Here is a 22,243-nt window from a genome sequence, read left to right as displayed (position 1 = left end):
ACCCTTTCCACTGAGCTCACCCCATAGCTCTCCACTTATACTTTTCATAATGGAAATCAAATTAATTTATTATGTAGTGATTTAAGAAAAATCTGTTATACCCAAATACCATACTCGGCATGAGGGCAGGACTGTCCATCTGGTCCCTGAGTCCACAGTGGTTCTTGCACATAGTAGGTATCCAATATCTCTGTGTTCAATGTATGATTAATAAATTTCAAAAATAGCTGGAATACCTCCTATATAATCTGGCAGAAAAAAATATAATCCTAATGGTTCAGAATATCACTTTCCAAAGAAAGTTGGGCACAAGCACCATTTCTCAAATATTGAATTGACCCAATTTTTGCCAAAAATATTCGCAAAGGTGTGGATTTTCATTTAAGAATCTCTAAATTTTTAAAAATGTCATTTTATCAAAAAAAATCTGCACTAGAATGTTTATTGCAGCACAATTCACAATCACAAAGATGTGGAATCAACCCAAGTGCCCATCAATTCATGAGCGGATTAATAAAATGTGGTATATGTATACCATGGAGTACGACTCAGCCATAAAAAATGAATTAATACCTTTTGCAACAATCTGAATGGAACTGGAGACTATTTTCCTAAGTGAAATATCTAAAGAATGGAAAAGCAAAACAGCACATGTACTCACTATTATATTAAATCGGAACTAACTGATCAGCACTTGTGTGCACAGATGGAAGTAAAGCTCAACAGAAATCGTGCAAGTGGGGGGGGGGAGGAGGGCATGGGTGAAATCAAACCTAACAGATACAAAGTACACTATCTGGGTGATGGGCACACTTATAACTTTGACTCAAGCAGTACAAAAGCAATCCATGTAACCAAAACATTTGTACCCCTGTAATATTTTGCAATTAAAAAAAAAGAATCTCTAAATTTTATTTTCATGCTGATGAAAAATTCATCCAACTCTATCCCGGATCATCGGGATAACAGACTTCCATCCGAACACTGCTTCATGAAATAATGCCTACAGCACGTTTATTCTTGCGATCGAGGGGCGGTGCTCAGGCTTCAGGGGAAAGGACAGCAGTTAACTTCTTAATACCGTGTTTCTCGCTCAGCGGGGGCTTGCACATTTTCTCAGTTCTCAAGTTTGGGAAGTGGTTGTAGCTACAACTTCCCCACTCAGCATAGTGACACCCAAAAGTCTAGGCAACGCCTGGGGCCACCATCTGTCTCCCTCGCCTCTGACTCCGCTGAGCAGCCTCAGGATGGAGAGGCAGATCCCAATTGCAGCACCGGCCCCCGTGACAGACCGGGGATGTCTACGATCATTTCCTCCGCTGCCTTTCATATCACTGAACTGAAACGATCAGCCTGTCAAGAGCAAGGGCCCCAGATGAAAGGCCAGTGCATTAAGACAGAACATAATTGCCAGCTTCTGAGTTGCTGACATTAATCGTTTTACCGAAAGAAGACAGTAGAGTTCCTCTCTCTCTCTCTCTCTCTCTCATTTTCTCTCTCTCTCTTTGCCAACACAGAGGAGTTACGGTGGTGGGGGGAGGGTAGGAAAAAAAGCAACAACAAGATTTGCTAATTAAAAGTAATATGTTTTCCCGGTTTTTTTTTTTTTTGGCAATTTGATAACACAAAACACTTACTTGGGGGCCACAGGGGGAAACAAACGGAGACAGATAAAAAATGTTTTGTGTTCATCCAAGCACAACTATGTTAATGCGTATTATCCCATTAATGTGCATCAACATCGGGAATCGGCTCACCAATGCAAGCAAGAAGCATACACTTATCATCATTTGATAACATGTTTAATGACAGATTGACGGGAGATTTGCAAATGTGAACTGGCATCAGTGTTGCTAACTTTGGCTTCTGCCGCCGCCTCTGCTATGCCAGCATATTTATGTGCATAATTTGATTTCTCAGCCACACTGTTAGTACATTTTTAATATTAACTATGCACGAACAGACAGCCGAACTTAAGTTGCACTGATGGTTGGAGTTCATTAGATTGAAAAAGATGGGCGTGCGCACGTAACTAAGATGGAGGTGGTGGTCCGACATCCAGGGAGCAACACTTCACGCACACACTCCACTCTCAACGAGTCCGAGCTACACGCACATTGCATGTTGTTGGAGGCAGCAAAGTTCACCTGAATGAAGGAAGCCGTGGAAGACGAAGAAGAAAGCCCCTGCCCAGGGCGTTTGGTCAGGAGCTTGATGCAGAGCCCAGGGGACCGCTGGCCCCTTGTTCGTTTTCCTTCTCCCACATCCTTTCACCCCAAACTCATCACCATGATAATGTGCAAACCCCCTGCCCCCTGGCTTACTAGCGTCAATCATATATGAAACAGGTGAGCACTGACGCCTACTCATTCTTCATGATCCCAGGTCATGAGCCGACTTGCCCAGGAAAACCTTCCCTGGAGAGAAATAGGGTTACTCTGTGTATTTTGGGGAGTCAGGCCAATCTGTAATTGAATTTTGTCCCCATCACAAAGCATTGGTGTGATCTGGATGAATGACTTCACCTTGCTCTACCTCCATTTCTTCATCCATAAAATGGCCATAAGAATGTCACCTACTTTACAGGGTGGTGAGGCTTAAATAAGCTAAAAAAAAAAAAGGAAGTGCTAAACCCAGTGTTTGGCACACAAGCAAGCTCTCAATAGATGTTAATTATTCTTATTATTTTATTCCTGTTTCTCTCCCCTTTTTTTTTTTTTTTGGTAATTTAAAAAATTTATAAGTCTGCCTCCCAGGCCTTGGAATTCTGCCGATCTGGGGTTTCAATCCACGATCCACCAGCTGAAGTCTGTGTGGTGACAGTCAAGTCACTTAATTTCTGTTGACTTTAGATATTTCATCAGTAAAACAAGGGTGATGACAGGGACATATCTGGTGTGATGGCAGGGAAGATAAAATGCCATGATGTATATAAAGAGTTTAAAAGAGTGCCTTGGACAGAGTAAGCATGCAGTAGGTATTAGCCCTGTTTTTTGCAGGAATCAGGACGGTGTCTGTGTCTGCGGTGATGGTGGAGTCTGGCAAATGTGCATCCAAATTTTGGTTCTGCCGCTTCCTACCTGTGTGACAATGGGCCACTTGCTCAATCTTTTTAAGGCTCAGCTTTTTCTGCTACAAAATAGGGGATCCATGAACCTATTGTGGAGGATTTGGGAAGGACATAATGAGGTAACACTGGCAGTGTGCTAACCCCGTGCCAATCATGATTGTCACCAGAGTGTGTGTCCTCAGGGCTTGGATGGTGCCTGGCACATAGTAAGCGCTGAATAAATATTTGTTGATTGGACCAGTGAATGACGTCACTATGACTATTAGGCAAATCCCAGGTTCAGGCCTGGGAAGGATTTCTCCAGGAAACAGAGCAAAGGCCTGTAGGTGTTTGTCACTGACCCAGGAGTGGCACAGTGGAGAGCGTGTGAATGAGTCCCTGCAAAGCCTCGTCAGGAGAGCAAGCGAATGACACGAATCACGTGCCTGGCACCAGAATGCCACCTTTATAAATGAAGAGCACTGCGTGCAGCCACTGGTTAGCCGTTTCGTATTCATTCCTTCTCAGCACTGGTTGCAAAGGTGCAGCAAGGAAAATGCAGAGACCTGGGCACCAGAACTGGCTCAAATCCCAACTCTGTCACCCTCAGCAGGTTACAGACCTTTCTGAGGACCAGTCAATAAATATGAATTGAGGATTTTCTATTTTACAGCCCCTGTTCCACCCTTGAAGGGGCTAATAGTCGAACCTCAGTTTCCTCATCTGTGAAATGGGGATGATATCTCCACTAAAAGCATATGGTGAGCGTTAAACAAGAAAAAGGTGGAAAAGCTCCTCGCACAGTGCACATTTCCCTCTTCGTCACAGGTTTGCATAGGAAGGGCTGAGCCAGAGGCCAGGCTGTTCACCTGCACTCTGACAGCTTTCCAAAGCCTGGCCTCTGGGTAGCTGCACTATTTTGAATTACCTTTTCGATTATTTATTTTATCAGTAACAATGAGTTGAAAGGCACCTCTTCTTTTGATCCTTTTTTTATTTTGGACAGAAGAACTTGATATGTTTTAACATCCGCTCCAAGAGGTAGATGGAGACTCTACCTTTATTCACAAACTTAACTTTGGGGAAACTGAGGCATTTTTCCATAAAAGTGGGAGCTAGGTAAGAACCTGGCCATGGTGGAATGCACAGCCTGGCAAACTATAGCTTGTGAGCCAAATCTGGCCCTCCACTTGTTCTTGTAAATAAAGTTTTATTGGAACTCAGGCACACTTACTCATCTTTACTCATTTATACATCACACATGGCTGCTTTTGCGGTACAGCAGCAGAGTTGAATAGTTGCAATAGACACTATACGACCCACAAAACCTCAAATATTTACTATCTGGCCCTTTGGCAACATGAGTTTGCTAACCCTTGTACTAGGTAATGCTTTGCACACACCAAGCTTTTGCTCACCTCAGGAAATTTGCACGTGCTGTTCCTTCTGCCTGGACTTCTCATCCCTTGACTCAGTGGATGACTGGTTGCTTCTCATTTTTCAGGTCACAGCGAAAATATCACTTCCTCAGAAAAGAATTCCCTGAGTCCCCATCTAAAGTAGCTTTTCATTTCCTTATTCCATGGCCCTGTATTCTTAGCACGTACAGCACTGAAAGTACTATCTTTGGTTACTGGCCATTGTTTTCTTTATTATACCAACTTGCACATAAGCTCCATGAGGCCAGAGGCTTCTCTGCCTTGCTCCTTTCTGGACCTGAGCCTGGCTTAGTGCCTGTACATAGTTGCATTTAAAAATATTTGTTGACTGAATGATGAGGAAAAACGACAAATACCTAAATGGAGTGCATTCATACCAGCTGGGTGTAAAAGTCGGGACTTAGCACAGCCAGCTCCACCTGTGTGGTGCCAGGGAGTTTAATCCTCCCTCAGTTTGAGTCCTTACTCCCGATGCGATGGGAGCATGTTTCATACTCCAGCCGTGTTCGTGCCTGGACATTTATTACCCCTGGTATTAATTTGCTTGTTTTGCCACATTATATTATGGGAGGTCACTTTATGCTATAAGCTGTAATTTTTGAATTTTATGATATAAATTGACCTACTTTGGGAACGTGGCTATAAAAAGCCTTGCTGTTGAGGTCAGGAAAAAGTTATGCTGTTGTGTTTTGTGTTAATAGGTTTAATGAATGCATTAATTTTATGAAGTTTTTGCTGAGGGCTTAATACGTGCACAGTCCATATCTGAGGTCTTCATGGAGCTTCCTGGTAAGGAAGGAAAGGCGCATTCGCACGCACAGACATCCGCAATTTCTTCCTGCACACCCGAGCTAGGGTCATCCTTAGAAATGCCAACTGGGTCATGCCGTTCCCTTGTTTACAACCCCCCAGTGTCCTTAGACTAATTTAAACTCATCACCATGGCCTGCATGATTGGATCTGTGCTAAGTCTTCAAACTTACTTCACCTGGAGCTCACAGCTTCCATGACACTGGCATTAAGGAAAGTATAAAAACTAAGTCAGGACGAGGACCTATTATTCCCTCGACAACCATCAAGGTGCTTCGGATGAGAAACTCCTTTGCATGCAGCAGAAACAACTGAGCCGATGTTGTCCACCCATTTAAATGATCTCAACAGAGTCATGCAAACTTCCAGGCTACCTCCTGCTTTCCTAGATTTGGGTTCTCTCCCCCTTTTGCCTCTATACCTCTGCTTCTGCTCTCTGTTGAGCCCCTTTAACAGATGATCTGGATGGACTCGCCATCTTGGTTTGACTCGATTTTGTACAGAAAGCTGGGATCTCCCTGTCAGTTCTTGTATTTTCTTCGTAGAGGACAGAGTGTCTGATAGGCTTAAAGACAGGATTAAAGCGAAGAAGAGCAAACTATTTGGAGAACTTACAATATGCCAGGTGCTTAAAGCAATGGTTCTTGAAGTGTGGTCCCTGGACTAGCCTCACTAGTATCATCTGGGAACTTGTTAGAAGTTCAAATTATCTGGCCCCACCCTGGGCCTGCTAAGTCGGACACTCTGAGGATGAGGCTCAGCCACTGGGGTTTTAACAAGACCTCCAGGTGATTCTGATGCATGGCTGAAAGCATTACCTGGATTTTTTTCTTTTAACCCTTTCTATCTATCAACCCCTGAGGTAGAACAGTTATACTCATTTTATAGATGAAGAAACTGAGTCCAAAAGAGGTTAGGACATTTACTCTTACTGCTAGTGAGTAGTGAACCTGAATTCAAACCCCCTGATGACCTCTTCCATGAGCCCCAGCAAAGGTGACTATAGCGACTCAGCTGCCCATGTCCCCAAGCAGAAGGCCTGGCATACACTCCAGTTGGTTGACAGACATGCTGCTTCACAGTGACAAATCCTGTTGTTTTATTTGCCAATTCCCAATGTGGCTTAGGACAAATTCATCAACCTCCAAGGAACTTTCTACTTAGAAACAAAATGGTTCCAAGAAAGATGCAAGAGGCAGACACAGAGCCGAAAGCCAGCTTCAGACAAACTTCAAGCCAGGTCCACTGGGATTCTGAGGATAATGCAGTGCACTAGGGAGTCTATGATCAACAGCCTGCACCTCCTTTCTTGAAAATCACCTCCACCCATCTAAGTCCCCTTTTCTGTGCTCTGCATTTCTTTCCAATTAATTCTACATAGTTGCAGATGCCACTGTGCTTGCTGAGATTTATAGGCAATCACTAATGTTCAGTTATAATTCTCCATTTCAGATGCGAAAATGGCTCATAATATTCAACAGAAGGGCCTCTTTACAATAATATATAATTTAAAAATTAACATGAGGACAGAGGAGACTCTGCATTTTTGAACTAGGAACTTAAGAGACTCAGAGGTTAAAGCTTGATAAGGTGAGCTCAAGGAACAGATGAGTTATTAAGCAAATGCCTCTGTCACATGTTTCCATGACTCCAGAGCTCTTCCAGTGTCTTCCAGTTCACTTGCATTTGTCAAAGTGCAAGCCCACAAATGGTATATTTATATTAGGGTATTTTTCCCCATTGTTAGGAACGTTCTCTCATTCCTGACACAGACCTTTCCAGTAGAAACTGTGCTGTCAGACAGCAGGCAAAGCAGAAAAAATCAATGCTTAATCTCCAGCAGGGGCCAAACAGACCTGAACAGCAAGACCAAAAAGAGTTGATGGAGATTCTTTGAGGGGAAACTGTGCCTGTGTTTACAGCATCACTGGCTCTGGGTGGAAATGGACCCAGAAGACTTTGGACCGTAGAGTATTCAACATGCCCATCTCTAGGGAAGGGGACAAAGATGCGACAGAGGAGGAGAAAAAGAGGCCGGCAAAGAGGAAGTGAGCTAGCAAGGAAGGAAAGACAGGGCGATGTTTTTGCATGTGTAACACTTGAGATACGTTGGTGCTCGTGTTGGTTCAACCATTCGTGGCCTTGTGACCAAGTCATTGTTCCCCAGTCTGCTTGGGCATCAAGTGGTTACAATTATGGATTGCAAATTCATTGACACTTGACATCTACATCTGCCTTCCCCTGATCAACAGAACTCAATGCCGCCAAACTGAATAATTACGAAAGATTTCAGCAGTCACGGGGATGCCAAAAAGGTCCTTAAATCATTCTGAAAAAACAACGTGTTCCTCCATTTCATCTCACCAGTAAATCTCCCACCGGAGCCGGGACCACCTAGTGTTGACGCTCAGGGGAGGGGGTGCTACATTACAGAATGCAGAGAGGAATTAAATTAGGATTGAAAAATAGGAAGGCGAGCGCAGCGGGGACCTTTCGTTTTTGTCCTTCATAATTCCTGGAGGAGCATTAAAGTAGTGGTTTACTTTTATCAAAACAGATTCTTCTTGGGAAGCAGGCAGTAATGACATTCACGGGAGTCGGGGTGGTCGGGGGCAGATGCGGGAAGAGCAGTTGCATCTGGTCCTCTAGAGCCCACCCAGGGGGTCCACCCGCATGCCCAGGTGTCTTCTTGGTCTGATGTCACTTCTCCTTCCTAGACAGGTGTGGTCCTGAGTGACCCGGGATTCTCCTGGATCCGGCGTCCTTCCCCTGCTCCCTGCCTCCACTGTGGTCCCAACCACCCAGCATCCTGCCTCCCAGTGCTCGCTGGCCACCTCTTGTCACTCCTGACCACTCTTGTCCACTCCACACTCAGTAGCCAGAGTGATCTTGTAAAAAAGAAAGGAGATCATACCACATGCCTGTTTAAGCCCCTTCAATGGCTTCCCAGTGGACTTAGGGAAAAAATTCCCAAAGTTCTTAGCATGTTCTGCAAAGCCCCGACTCGCCCCATGCCGCACCCCCGACTCACGGCCCACCCCCTCCATGCCCAGCTCACGACACTTGGACTTTCTCTGAATCAAATGCATCAACCCGGTTCGGGTTTCTCCTGCCTGGGATGTTCTGCCCTGACATGCCACGCATCTGGCGTCTTGTCGGCCTCCTCATCTTCCTCCCCTGACCCCTGTGTTGAGAGTAGGTGGCCCTGCCACAGTCCCTCACACTACCCTGTATTTCCTTGGCAGCCCCTCCTTCTCGGAAATCATTGTTACTGGTGTTCACGTGCTCGAGAAATGTTAGCAGCTAGCATTTTCATCAGCCTGTGTCCCTGATTGGAACATAAGGTCTGTGTTTCTCTTATTCTCTGGTGTGGCCGGCACTCGGAACAGAGCCTGGCACACAGTGGCTTCTCCAACAGTACGGGTTAAATGAAAGACTGAGTCATGGTCCCCGACCCTGCCTCCACTGATAGCACGGGACAGCCCTACGCGTTCATACGAGGGCATTTACTGACTCTCTGCGCCCAGGGGTATTTGCAGCTCAGGAAAAGACATTCCTTAACCCCAATGCACAAGCCTCCCGGCAGAGCCAGTCCTCTGGACTAATCATGTGCACAGCGGGCTGGGAACATTTGTCACTTCCTCGGACCTTTCTGGGCTGTGCGAAGCCTGAAGATTGCTTCACATCGGGCTTCTCCGACGGGCCGGACACTGCGCTTAGTGTTTCACATACTTTATCTACTCGATCCACCTCACTGATAAGTAACAGAGGTGCTACTGTCATTTCACACGTAGGGTATGTCAAGAGAAAGTCACAGTCACCTCCTAGATGCTGTCCTTTCCTCCCTCCCTCCTTCCCTTCTTTCCTTCCAATATTTATAGAGTCCATGTTCCAAGGAAGGCAATGGGAGCCCATCGGATGCAGCCCCTGCCCTCCTGGAGCCTAGAGGGGGATGCTGACCTCGTGTCCAGGATAAACTGGAGGCTCAGGGGAATGTCCACTGTTCCATCCACTTCCAACCCTACAAAGTCAACTTCACGGAAACGATGCTCATCAAAGATTTTGATAAAGCAAACCTCAATTGAACATCTGTCTCCATGAGCATGAAAAGACAAGGTTTGTGCACCCAAGTAGAAGCAATCGCATGCGTATCCACCAGCCCTCGCCTGTTCAGTCTCCTCCCTCTGCCATCTGCTTCCCCAAACTGGGCTCCCATCATGCCGAGCCACGTGCACTGCCTGGAGCGAACCACGCCCTCTCTCTCCCTGGCCACTCCTTCTTCCCGCAGCACTCCTCCCTCTTCTCCACCGGACTAGCTCCTCTCATCGCGCCAGACTCAGCCTGGACCTCCGCTAGTTTGCACGGACTTCCTGGACTCCCTGACAGCACTTCTGCTGTGCCAGCGCCGGGCACGGGCTGAGCCCCGGTGGTTTCACTGTCTTTCTTCCGAGATGAGCTGTAAAGCTGCCCAGGGCAGGGCAGTCCCTACACTGCCCGTCACTGTGCTCCCAGCGCCAGCCACGGTCCCCGACACACAACGGGCAACTGCTGTTCCACGAATGTTCTCGTATTTGTGTTTCCTAAGTGGAGGCTCCTGAGACAGGAAAAATGACTTCATTCCCACACATCATAATTGCCGTTATGATTAAAATTGTTAGACCCCTTCAACCAACCTCCATTCTAGGGGTGCTGTATTTTATTATGAGGGTAGATCTCATGAATTGAGGACCTATACGTGCCTGACAGTGTACTAGGCAGGCATTTAGTAGGTTTTCTTTAATTTTACCCTTCTAAAATTATGTGAGGTCGGCTTTTCTGCCGCCACTTGACAGAGAAGGTGGCTGAGGCTCAGAGAAGTGATATGACCTGCCCCAGGTCCCTCAGCTACGAAGTGGGGACCCAGCCCTGAGGTGTCAGCAGTTCCAGACCCATGTTTCTCCCCACTGAGTCGGGATTTCTAGGCGTCAGGAACTCCCTGTCTCCTGAGACTACATGACAGGCCTTCCCTCCACTTGCAAAGGCTCTGGTTTTTCATCCTCGTACGTTTCTGGGATGACGAGGTCCTGATTGGTTCTTTGACTTCTAAGCCAGAGCAAAGCCTATCCAATAGGGACCCATCTCCATGGTTACCGCACACAGGAGAGCCTAAAGGAAGGCAGCAGAGAAGGAAGTGGAGGCTCCGGCAGGATCGGGGGGAGGCGGGAGTCATAAACAATTAAACATGACAAAATTCTCCGGTGAACAAAAATAGAATTATTTGACTGTGAAATCGAGTAATGTAGCATTGAAAATAACATAACCTGAAACATCATTTTTTCCTCCATCGATGAAAAAAATGCCAGATAAAAAAACATGCACATTGAAAGTGCCAATTTGCTGGAGGGCCTAAGTGGTAGAAAGTTGTCTAGGTCAAAGATTTGGGTTTCCAGGATATTTAAACTTTTTTTTTTTTTTTTTTGGCCCATTCACCTTCTCTCCCCTGTGAGTAACTGGTGTGTCTACATCTCACACTTTGGTGTAAAACCCCATAGAATTTAACCAAGGGATACTTGAAAGATGCTAAATTTTTGGCCAAAATTCTGGCTCAATGCAAATCATCTGTTGGTCCACATTTGGTTTCTAGCTCTGCCACTTACTAGCTGTGTGGTCTTCCTGGTCACTTCACCTCTCTCAGGGCTGATGTCTTCACCTGGAACCTGGGTGTAGTCATATTTCCTTCTTTACAGAGTTTAGGAGTAAGAGTAATTGACATAGTATATGCAGGGCTCATCACCTTATGCCTCAGAGTTTGGCCTGTCTGGAGGCAAGGGCTGGGCTCTGCCATGCCACGTCAATCAGTCAGTTGGTGGCTCAGGGCACATATACTTGCAGGCTTGGAGGACACTCCACAGGTGCAGGCAAAGCAGCTCCAGGAGCTGGGGATGCCCACGGAAGAGAAGTACAGGTGCACCTGTTAGACGGGAAGACACATAGAAGCCAGCAGTGGGGCACAAGGATATAGTATCAGGAATCCAAAGGCATCTCTGCAGTGTCCTCTACAGATGCATTTCCTTGTGGCCAGGTTCCTACCTAACTCCCACTTTTATGGAAAAATACCTCAGTTTCCCCAAAGTTAAATTTGTGCATAAAGGTAGGGTCTCCATCTACCTCTTACAGCTGATGTTAAAATATATCAAGTTCTTTGGTTCAAAATAAAAGGATCAAAAGAAGAGGTGCCTTTCACCTTATTGTTCCTGATAAAATAATTAATCCACAGAATGACTGAAAATAGTGCTCAATAGATGTTAGTCCTCTGTCAATATCGATGACTGGAACATGAGTGATAATGGACACTGTGCCAGGCACCATTCTAAGCATCATCATCATCACCATCATCTGCACTGAAAACTCCAATGCAGATCTTCCAAGCATGGTGTGGCCACCAGTGAATTTATGTCGTAGCAAGTGGAATTTTTCAAGGCAGGTGGTTGCAGAGAGACAGGGTGAGAGGGAAGGAAAAGGGAGGTTAATGTTATATTCTATCCTTTCTCAGGGATATACTTTCTCCTCTCCCCAGAGCTGTTTTAGATAAATCTGTATGTACATTACAGTCTCTCTCTATTTCTTCAAATAAAACGACACAATCCATCTCACATCTTAATTTGAACGTTAAGCAAAGCAAATGAAAGGGGATTAGTTTTTTGAGGCAAGTGCTCGAGGAAGGGGGAATAGGGAGAGGAAAGCAAAGTTCATCAGGGACTTGTGTTGTGGCCGGACCCAGAGCTGAGCAGCCCCCGAGCACGGCCTTGCTTCATCCTCTTCACCAACTAAGGTGGGAGAAAGGGGACAGCAAAGCCATTTGCTGCCGTCCAACCTGTGTCAGGCTCTGTACCCAATCTGAACATAGATTATTTTTCTGAGTTTTCGCCGCATCACTGGAAGATTAGTATTATTGGCTGCATTTTAGGGATGAAGAAATGGAGCTCAAAGAGAATAATTGACTTGCCCAAACTCAAACAGTAAGTGGCAGGATTTGGCCCCAAAGTCTGCCCTCACTGCGGAGAGTCACGACAAAAATGAGAGCTCAGATTTATTAGCACTTACTACATTTTGGGTGGTCTATGTGGACTCCCTCTTTTAATCCTCATAGGGTCTCCATGAAGAGGGGACTATTGTTGGTCCCACTTGACAGATGAACAAACTGACCTTGAGTGACATTAAATAGCCATCCAAGATATTATTTTTAAATAACTACCCTGTATTGTTCATTTATTGTCATTTATTCTGAAGATGAAGTATTTGAGGCCTGGGCCAGGACTCATCACAGGGAAAGAAAAAGCAGGGCAGAGAGTTGAACCCTGGAAGACAGGCTCCTAGGCTCCGTACCTCACATGCCTGGTCACGAGATGGTCCCTGACTCCTGGTTCTAAGTCACTCTGTCGCCTGGTTGGGCAGTCTTCTCTCCCCCACATATTGTCATGTCTGGGTCCATGTCAAGAGTTGACATTCATCCTCAGAGCCCAAGAAAACTCTGAATTTCTCAATTATAAAGAGTCACCCCCATTCCTTAAGTGGTTCACATGTTTCTGACCCAACACACCAAAATGAATCATGATCAATTCAAGTTTGGGTTTGTGTCTCGCACAGACTCCCTTCGTATTTTCCACAGGATATATTTGGGTCCCCAAACTAAGGGTGGAGAGATATTTTTGGCCAGAAGACATCTAAATGCCTGCCCCCCTCTCCTTTATACAGTGCTTCCATTGGAATCCCACACATTCTAGCCCCAAAGCCCTCAATTACGCCAACCCCCAGTGGCCAAGCCAACCCCCCTGCACCACTGAGTCTTAGGGATCCTCGCTTTCTGTGACCCGAAGCAGTCCTGGAGGGCTGGGACTGCAGGCTTTCACTGACGGGCTTGAGTCTCAGCTCAACCCTCACTGGGGGAGGACCTTGGACAAGTCACTTGAGCTCTTAAAGCTCCAGTTTGCTCATCTGCAAAAGGGGAAGAGTAATAAAAACACCTATTTCAGAAAGTTGCTGGAAGCATTAAAAAGGATACTACATGAAAAATGCTTAGCTTGAGCTTAGCACACAGGAAGCATTCAATTAATATCTCAGCACTCGCTTATTCCTTACGTAGCGTTACTAAGTGTTTGTGAGTCTCTGCCCTGGACTGCAGCAGGCACCTGACACCCACTGGCCATCTTCAAATAGCGCTTTACGGGTGCAAGGCAGGAGACGGTGTGACGGGCAAGAGGCACATGGTAGGAAGAACACAGCAGTTTAGAGTCAGTAGCAGTTGGACTCCCATCCTCTCTCTGCCGCTGACTGTGACTCCAGGGATTTCATTATTTCTAAGCCTCAGTTTCCTTTTAGGCAAAATGAATGGCTGTCACTCATCTCATCTCGTGAGATTGCTAAAAGAAGTGAGTGAACAGTGCCTTCAGCACAGGCTGAAATACTATGGGACACTGAGTAGCCAGAGCCTCAATTCATGTCATCTCTCTCCTTCCCTCTTCCAGCTCACTAGCCTTCTTTCAGGCACTTGTACTTGTCACTGTTCTCACTGGCCACAGGGCCTTGGCACATGCTTCCTCTTCTGCCTGGAATACACTTCCTGCTCCGCCTAGTTAACATCTTCCCGCAAGGTCCACCCTGACCTTCGTTACCAGGTCAAAGCCCCCGCTAGACACTGTCAGAGCCACTGCACCCCTCGCAGGTGGATCCCCCCACCAGTGCGATTCGATGTTCATCTGATCATCTCCCACCACCTGCCTCCCCTGCTTCACTGGAGCTCCGCGGGGGCAAGAAGTGTCATGTTTGCGATTCCATTTTATCCCCAGAGTCTTGCATAGGGCCTGAGAAAAAGTCACTGCTCCACAAATATTTATAAATTCATGAATAATACAATTAATTATTGCCATAGCCCTGTTATTCTCAATACTAGTAATGACAGGAGAAGGAGGGTTATTACTGGTATTTCAGAAGATCCAAGATAAATGTTTTCTTATTTGAGGTGAGACTGTATAAGCTTGTTGAGAAAACAAACTGCGCTCCCTGCCTTGGACTAGAAGGTGAGCCAGCTAGCGCATGCGCGGACGCTCGGGCCACCTCGGCAGGACGTGAGTCTGCAGGGATTTCCGCCTCATGAGAAAGAGGGAAACCATTTCTGGGGGTGGGGCATAGCACACAAATGGAGCTTTCAGTTTCCAGAAGATCCCCTCTTCGTCTCTCCTCCCGACTTCCTTCTGCTCACCTTTCATGTCGGGGAATAGGTGCACCTGCTCAGAAAGCCTCCTCTGCCTCCCTGCGTCCTCCCTGACCCTCTCCCAGCCTGGACGCAGTGCTCCTCCGTGGTGCTCCTCTGTGGTGCTCCCATGAAACCCACTAAGTCTGGTCACTTAGACATTATCCCACTGCAGGTAAAGTCAGTGAAGTTGTCGCCAAATATCTTCTCTCAAGCCTCACTCTAAAGTTGAGGGTCAGAATCTAAGTTTCCCGAGGGGAGAGAGTATGTACTTTCACTGTTCTGTCCCCAGCGCCTGGTAGATGTATAAGAGGTGGCTGATAAATACTGGAAGGAAGGAAGGAAGAGAGGGAGGGAGGGAGGGAAGAAGGAAGGGATGGAGGAAGGGAGGGAGGGGAAACATGTCTCTGATTGCTCTTTGTGCCTCTGTCCTGAAGTCTTTCTGATTTTCTGCTGATGTGGAAACATGCAGAATAAGGAAGTATAAAATTAATTACTTGTGTATATGGAAAGCTTCACTCTCTCTCAAAAGTGACAGCAGGAAGTGAACAAAAATCACCAGGTGGGCCAGACCTGTGCCTCTCCCACAAGGAGCAGCCACAGAATGTCACCAATTCTGAGGAATAATCAAGTGCAGGTCTCTCAGAAGCCGTGGGGCTTCCCTGAGGGAGCCCGGGAGGAGGCATTTGCTGCAATGGTGCCTATTATACAACAGAAAAGACAGAACAGCCCCCCAAGGTGGGCTGAGCCCCAGTAGGGAGGTTTACACCGGGTGGGGCTGGCAGAGGGAGGGGGCCAAGGGCGCCCCTGTACCTCGCCTGTCAGCAGCCCAGACGGTCCTACCTCATGTGGCCTTGCCCCTGCTGGCTCCTGCCCCTCCCCCACTGGGTCCCTGCTCACCTCCAGCTCCTCAAGCCTCCCTCGTGCCTCCTTTGTCGCTGCCAATCTCTCTCTTCTCTCGGCCTCTGCAGCCTTGCCAGTGTGAAATTCTCACTCTTCCAAGCTGCCTAACTGTGCCCTCCCCGGCTGCCTCAGTGCATTGGAGCGTTCTCACTGGGACCCTCTTTGGATGTGTGTAGTCAGACAGCTGTGTGCCCTGGGGTAAGTCACTTACCCTCTCTGGGCCTTATTTCTCCCTGTCTGCCCCACCTCTCTACTCTCTGGCCCGGGGCCTTTTTCTCCAGTTTTCATTTCTAATGCCCCCCTCTTGCTTGCCCAGCTGTGGCTCCTCTGGCCCCTGGCACAGCCTCAAATACCCCAGGCCTGCTCTTGCCTTCAGGGCCTTGGGGACCCTCTTCCTGCTTCTCGGGGAACCCCTCTCTCCGGGTGTTGCTGGGCTGGTCTCAGCGTAAGTGGACCCTTCCCGTGAGCTCCATGCAAACCAGCAAGCCGCCTCCTCCGCTGCCCCTCCCGCTGCCTCGCTTCCCTTCACTGCGTGGTTTCTACATCTGTCTGTCTGTCCCCCACTGAGAACACCAGCTCCCGACATCCAGTGAGCGTTCACCGCATGGGGCCCGAGCGGATGAAGGAATCAGCTTTGTATAAAAAAAACCCTACACATACCATTGGGCAACAACTTGCCGGCTAACTGCATTGCGCGGAATCTCGTTTCGTCTCAGTCCTCTGCCTGCTGGCCAGAGCTCTGGGAAGCTGGCGGGCGCGTGCCTTTGGGCTAAAGCTGCTGAAACTTTAGAAACAGGGAGGATCCGTCCACTTGCTCATGCTTGTCATCCAACCAGGGGTGTGGGCCTTCAAGAACCCCCCACTCTTGGTAACAACTGTAACTGAGACATGGTTACACCTTAAAAAAGCAATATGTTAAGATGCACTTTAAAGGCACCACGCTCTGAAACATTGAGGACCCCACATATCCCGAAGTGACTTGGGTGCTGCCATCCAGTGCTGAGTGAGGAGCCCTGAGCTCTCGTTCTGACGAGACTGGCCTGGGGTCTCAGCTCTGCCACTTGTTGCTGTGGGTCTTGGGCACAACAGACCCTTTCTCATCTTTAAAATAGGAATATTATCTCCCTTGCAGTTATGCTGTGAGGACTAAGCCAATGTCATAGGCCCAGATGTGTTGGGTGACATCAGCATTGACTCAACGTCACCAGGATTAAAGAGCACACCCCATTTCACAAGCTACACCAGCGATATACATCACTCCCTGAAGCAAGAGAGGTATTCGTAAATGTTGAAAGATTTATATGATCTGAAAAGAAAGCAGAGACTATCAGGAGAGCAGGGGGATCAACACATCCCAGTTCGTCTGGATTTTCCTGGTTTTAGTCCCATATCCTGGGAACCCTCCCTGCCAAGTCCTGGGCAAACCTGTATGATGGGTCACCCCAGGGGAGAGCCCAAAGAGCTTTTCCTACTCTACAAAGCAGCAGCTTAATGAAATCACAAGAAGGAAGTTCCTTTTCCCACAGAACAACGCACCATCCTCTGGAATGGGGAGAAACGGCATTCACTGTACAAGCACAAAGTCCTAGCACTGGTGGCCTGCATTGGGGGACGAGGGACAACTGACACCAGGAAACAAGGCTGGGGTCTGCTTTTGGCTGGCTACCCGATACAGAGGCTGTAAACTGGTAGCCTAGGAGTTAAATCTGGTCTCTGACATACTTTGTTTGGCTTGAAGGATGTTCAAAACAACAACAACAAAAGAATCTAAAACCCAACCCAAACCAAAACACACCAATCAAAAACTCAATTTAAGCATTGGGAGACTTCACACAAAGACCTGGATTTCCTACTTCCTTGGAAAACTGCTGCAGGTAGGCAGGGTCATCTGGCTTTGCCTGGCCCTTGGAGCACTTGTGTTTGTGATCTCTAATACTTGGGCAGCAGCACTCACCATGTGCTGCAAATAAATATTCAATGGAATCTTGATGCTAAATGCTAGTTTTAAGGTGAATTTGTGTTTATTTGTGGCTGCGAGGTACGGGTAGGTGGCGGATGACTCCCTGGCAAATCAAACTCACCAAAAATCTACTGGGGAAAACAGCTCCTTGTCATGGAGGCTCAACGATTAGAAGATGTCTGAGTTGGAAGATATCTATTTTTTGTTTATTGTCACAGCTAAAAGGTATGCAATCAGCCCAAGGGAAAGCATTCCCTGTGCCTAAATATAGCATGTGTCTCTTGCAAGTAAACAAACAAATAAACACATGAATATTCCAGAAAAAAAAAGATAAAACCCCAAACAACCGCTTGCCACAAAGACCTGGCTTCCTGGGCTTCTGGCGGGGAAATGTTCTCAGCAGCCACACAGAGTTCTGCAAAACCCCCAAATGTGACACGTGCCTTGGGCTGCTGGCATCCTTTCTCCCCGCCAGGTGAGCCTCACATAGCATTTACACTGGATTTAATAGGAGAACATGACATGCACTGATTTTCAACCAACTCCTGCTCTTCCAGGGGACAGTTAGGAAGGACAGCAGCCGCACACCGACTCCTCCTCTATTTCGGTGCCCTTAACACATCCCTTATCTCTGTGGCCTACATATCATTTAACAAACTGCCCTGCGATTCTTGCAGGGCGTGGCGTCATGACTGATTTAAAATCCCCGCATTGCTAAAACTGCATTGTTCTTCATCAAGTTGAGTCATTTTTATGTGAAGTGTCAAGCTCCCTAACAAATAACTCCTGCCAGACAAATCAAGTTCCTCGTCTTAGAGCCGAGGCTAAATAGTTTATAGCTTTAATCTGCTCACCGAGGTGTGCAGTCTATGACAGTAATTATAAATGCAAGGAGAAATTATAGCTGAATGCTTTAACTGCATTAGGAGCCGTTTGATGAACAATCACGAGCGCCTGCTCATTTCCAACAATAGAGGGCAAGTTAGTGTCAATGCATTAGAGAGATTTCAGTTCTGCATGGCTTTTTCTCCCATTTACCAAGGAATGTCACTTGTCTCCTATAAAGTAGAAAAAAGCATCATGGAAAGCTTTAAACTTGATAGTTAAAAAAAAGAAAAAGACAAAGAGAAATGCAGCGAAAACTGTTTATCATTATGACTTCTTTTTCTCTGTTTTGTTTGGCAGCAGGTTCGGTTTCAAATTAGCTCAGGGAAGGTAACTGCTTGTTTACTTACTAGAGGCCTAAAAAAAAAAAAAAAAAAAAGAGAACCCTCCCCAAGCCATTTTCAGGAAGTCTTCATAGAAAAAGAATTCTGTAAATGAAGGGCAAGTTCAAAATCATCACAGGGAGCAGCTCCAGCGACCGTGTGTGTCTCTCCACTAGGTTCTGCTCTTCGTCTGCGTCTACCTAAGCTAATGACACAATTTAGCTCTTTATCTTCCCCTCCTCACTTTTGCAGAAAGACGTTTTTAATTTAGCTGAAGAATTACACAAATGTATTTTAAAGACATAAATCCATATAAAAAATATGAGCTAATTAAAACATTGCACTCCCTGTCGCTCATGGATTTTCAATTTAGCAAAAGAAAAAAGAATTGCATCTGGTTAAATGAAAAGATGATACCGATGGCAGATTGGAGTAAATGAAAAATAATGTTACTCTATATTAAAGCGCCAAATTATACACGTCAGGATTGAGCATTCAAAAGTCCAAATGAGGGAGGAAAGTGGCACGGGGGCTGCCTCGCGCAGGGAGGTAAGCCAGGACGCTGGGACAAAATGCAAACGTTGGGGAAGATGATGCATTTGTTTTTTGCTGCTTGAAAAATGCTACAGTCTGTACTTGACCCTGTTCTCTTGATTCTCATTTTATTTTTCCAAAATGAATTCCTGAGAGTCAGGATGAGGACTAAAAAAAAATCTTACATATATATATATATATATATATATTTTTTTTTCCCCTTGGAATTTGGATAATTTCTTGGTTAGACAGTATACAGTAAAAGCACCATTCCCAGACTACCCAACGGTGTTAAAAAAAAGAGAGCAAGAATGTTCTGCTTCACCCTGCAGGTCAGTCCCAGGCCCCTGAGTTGCAATATTTGATTTATAGCTGGAGCCTTCAAAGAGGCCCAGAGGAGCCCTTGTTCCTCTCTCAACTCTTACACCACATTTTACAGCTTTTATTCTGGGCTGTTGGAGGTACACCTGGCATGGGTAGCACCTAGAAAACATCAGGCAAGGAGGAGGAAACCAGGAAGCAGAAGAAAGTTGATGAGCATTGGACAGTCCTGGGTTCGAATCCTACCTCAATGTTTACTGTGTGTTCTTGGACAAATCATGAAACTCTTTGAGCTTTGGTTTACCTCTCTGCAAAGTGAGGGTGATATGAATACTCAGAAAGAGGCCCATACATGGCAGTTTTGCTGCTGTTGTTGTCCTAATCAAATAGCAGGTTGAGGTTCCTATTAGTATTAATTAGTTCAACCTAAGAAGACTCTGCAGGTTCTATACACTTCAGGTGAGGTTGCAGAAGAGGTAAGTGCCCCTAGAGGCTCTATTTAGAACTGGCTTTTCTTATAAACCTACCATGTACTAGGCTTTATGGAAAATAATTACACATGTTTAAATTCTCATAACCTTCCCGTGAGAGGGATATTATGTCCACATTTTACAGATATAGAAGTGCGGCACATCTTAAAAAGTGGGCGAGTTGGGGTTTGAACCCAGCATTCTCACTCTCAAACTACTGTTCCCCATCCTGGCTTTCCCCGGGGACTGGGCAGTATTTACCTTGGAGTTGTCCATCTATGTGTCTGCCACTGGCCTTGAAGGCAGAATCTTGTCCTGATCATTGGTTTATTCCCTGAGATTGGCATGGTGCTTGCCACGGAACCAGGGCTTTGTAGATACATCCCAATGAATGAATGAGGCTCAGAGACTGTGGGATCTTAGGAAATCCATGCAGTACTACTCTGCCTCCATTTCTTCCTTCACAACATGGTTGAATCAACCCCTACCTCACAGGGCTGTTTGTGAGAATGAAGTAAAATAATGTTAGTGAACTGTTTGCTGCAAGGCCTGGTGTATTTTGCTATTATAATTGGCGTGACTGCTGGTTCACTATTATATTTCCGTTGCTAAATAGTGTCTGGTGCATCGTAAAAGCACGACCAATATCTGTTGAATGATCAAAGGAACACAGGGAGGGAAAAAAAGAAGGAAGAAAAGAAGAAAACATGGAAGGAAGGAAGGGAGGAAAGAAGACTTATTTAATGGAAGAAAGAATAGTTGATGCCTCTTACAGACGTTAATTAGTCCAGCCTGTTTGGCTCCTCCTAGACAGCCATATAGTCCTCGCTGTTAGTGTTGCCAGATTTAGCAAATCAAAATACAGGATGCCCAGTTAAACTTGAATCTCCGATAGACAATGAATACTTTTTAAATATAAGTATGGCGCATGTGATGGTTGGGCCATACTTAACACTAAAAACATATTTGTTGTTTATCTGAAATGCAAATTTAACTGGACATCCATCCTGTATTTTATCTGGCAACCTTACATGCTTTTCACCCTGAACATGTGTTTTTATCAAGCCATCCACAACAGAAGTGGCAGCTCATTGGACTAGAATACATTCCTGCCAACAATTTCAAGGCTAGGTGTGCTGTTAAACTTGTACACTGTATTACACGGTAATGACTATAATTTCAAGCCTTTATGCATTTTAGACTCATTGATTTGCTCTCTGTTTAATTTCTATTATTCAAGAGCATGTGGCTTTTAAAGATATACACAAACACATATTGAAATTGTTTTAGATTTCTTATGTCCTAAAATAGGGATGCACATTTAATATTTTCTAATGAATTTTTAATGAAAAGTTGCATTTAATATTTGGCAGAGCATTTTGCAGGATTTAAGATATATCCAAGAAAGGAAAGAAAATCCAGGTCAAAATTTTCATTTTTCAGAAAACAGGGTAAAACTCCCAAATTTCCCATAAAATGTTGACTATGCTTTCCAAAACATCATGTCATTTTGCACAATTTCTGCTGTCATGCATACCAACTAAGATTAGAGTTCCAGATAAAAGTGATGTCATTTTGTGACCAGTTAAAAACATAATGTGCATAATTCTAAGCAGTGGGTAAGGTATTGCATAAATGTTCTAAAACAGGAGCCATTCTTTGTTAGGTGACCAAATCCCCAAGAAGCCACCTTTGCACGGATGGGGGAACCATTTGGGCTGATTGGAATATTTTTAGTATTAACACAAACACGCCCAGTCCCTGCACCATCTTTCCTATATGTACAACATACATTGCTTTCAGTGGGTCTCAAATACTCAAACCTATTTTTCTGTAATCTCAGAATCACAGCCTATGGATGAATGTTTAAGGATGGAGCTTCTCAGTTTCGCATAATAACACTACTTCGAAGGTCCAAATCAGAAATATTTATTCTGTGGAAATGCAGGGAGATGCAAAAATAGCTATCTCATCTATGTATTTAACAGATTTGGAAGTACCTTTTGTGTATGTTTTTTCAAATTATTGGTTTACCTTCATGTCCCTAAAACAGATATCATACATTTCAGATTTTGACTGAGGATGGATGTAAGCTTTCTTTTCTTTTCCCTCTCCCTGTTTATATATCACGTTTTGTCAGTGACATTAACTTTTTAAAAAATTATTACAAACCTAACAGGTGGAAAATTGGTCTTTATTATAGCACAAATAAACATTACCTATTTGTCCTCTTCACCATGGGTTGGACCCACCACTATTGGATTTGAAACATCTTTCTTCTCTCTAGGTATTCTGTGTATGTCCACCTTTTTTTTTTTTT

The 22,243-nt window shown here is 45.5% G+C and overlaps 1 protein-coding gene across 1 annotated transcript in view; it reads right to left on the bottom strand.

Moving 5' to 3' along the window:
* The window catches only part of TSHZ2 (teashirt zinc finger homeobox 2), a 406,137-nt gene that overhangs the window by 137,413 nt on the left and 246,481 nt on the right, over window positions 1-22,243 (bottom strand). The gene's annotated exons all lie outside the window — the stretch shown is intronic.

This window comes from Lemur catta, chromosome 17 (genome assembly GCF_020740605.2).
Source record: "Lemur catta isolate mLemCat1 chromosome 17, mLemCat1.pri, whole genome shotgun sequence".
NCBI classification, from domain to species: Eukaryota; Metazoa; Chordata; class Mammalia; order Primates; family Lemuridae; genus Lemur; species Lemur catta.
This window is presented reverse-complemented; position numbering and strand designations above follow the sequence as displayed.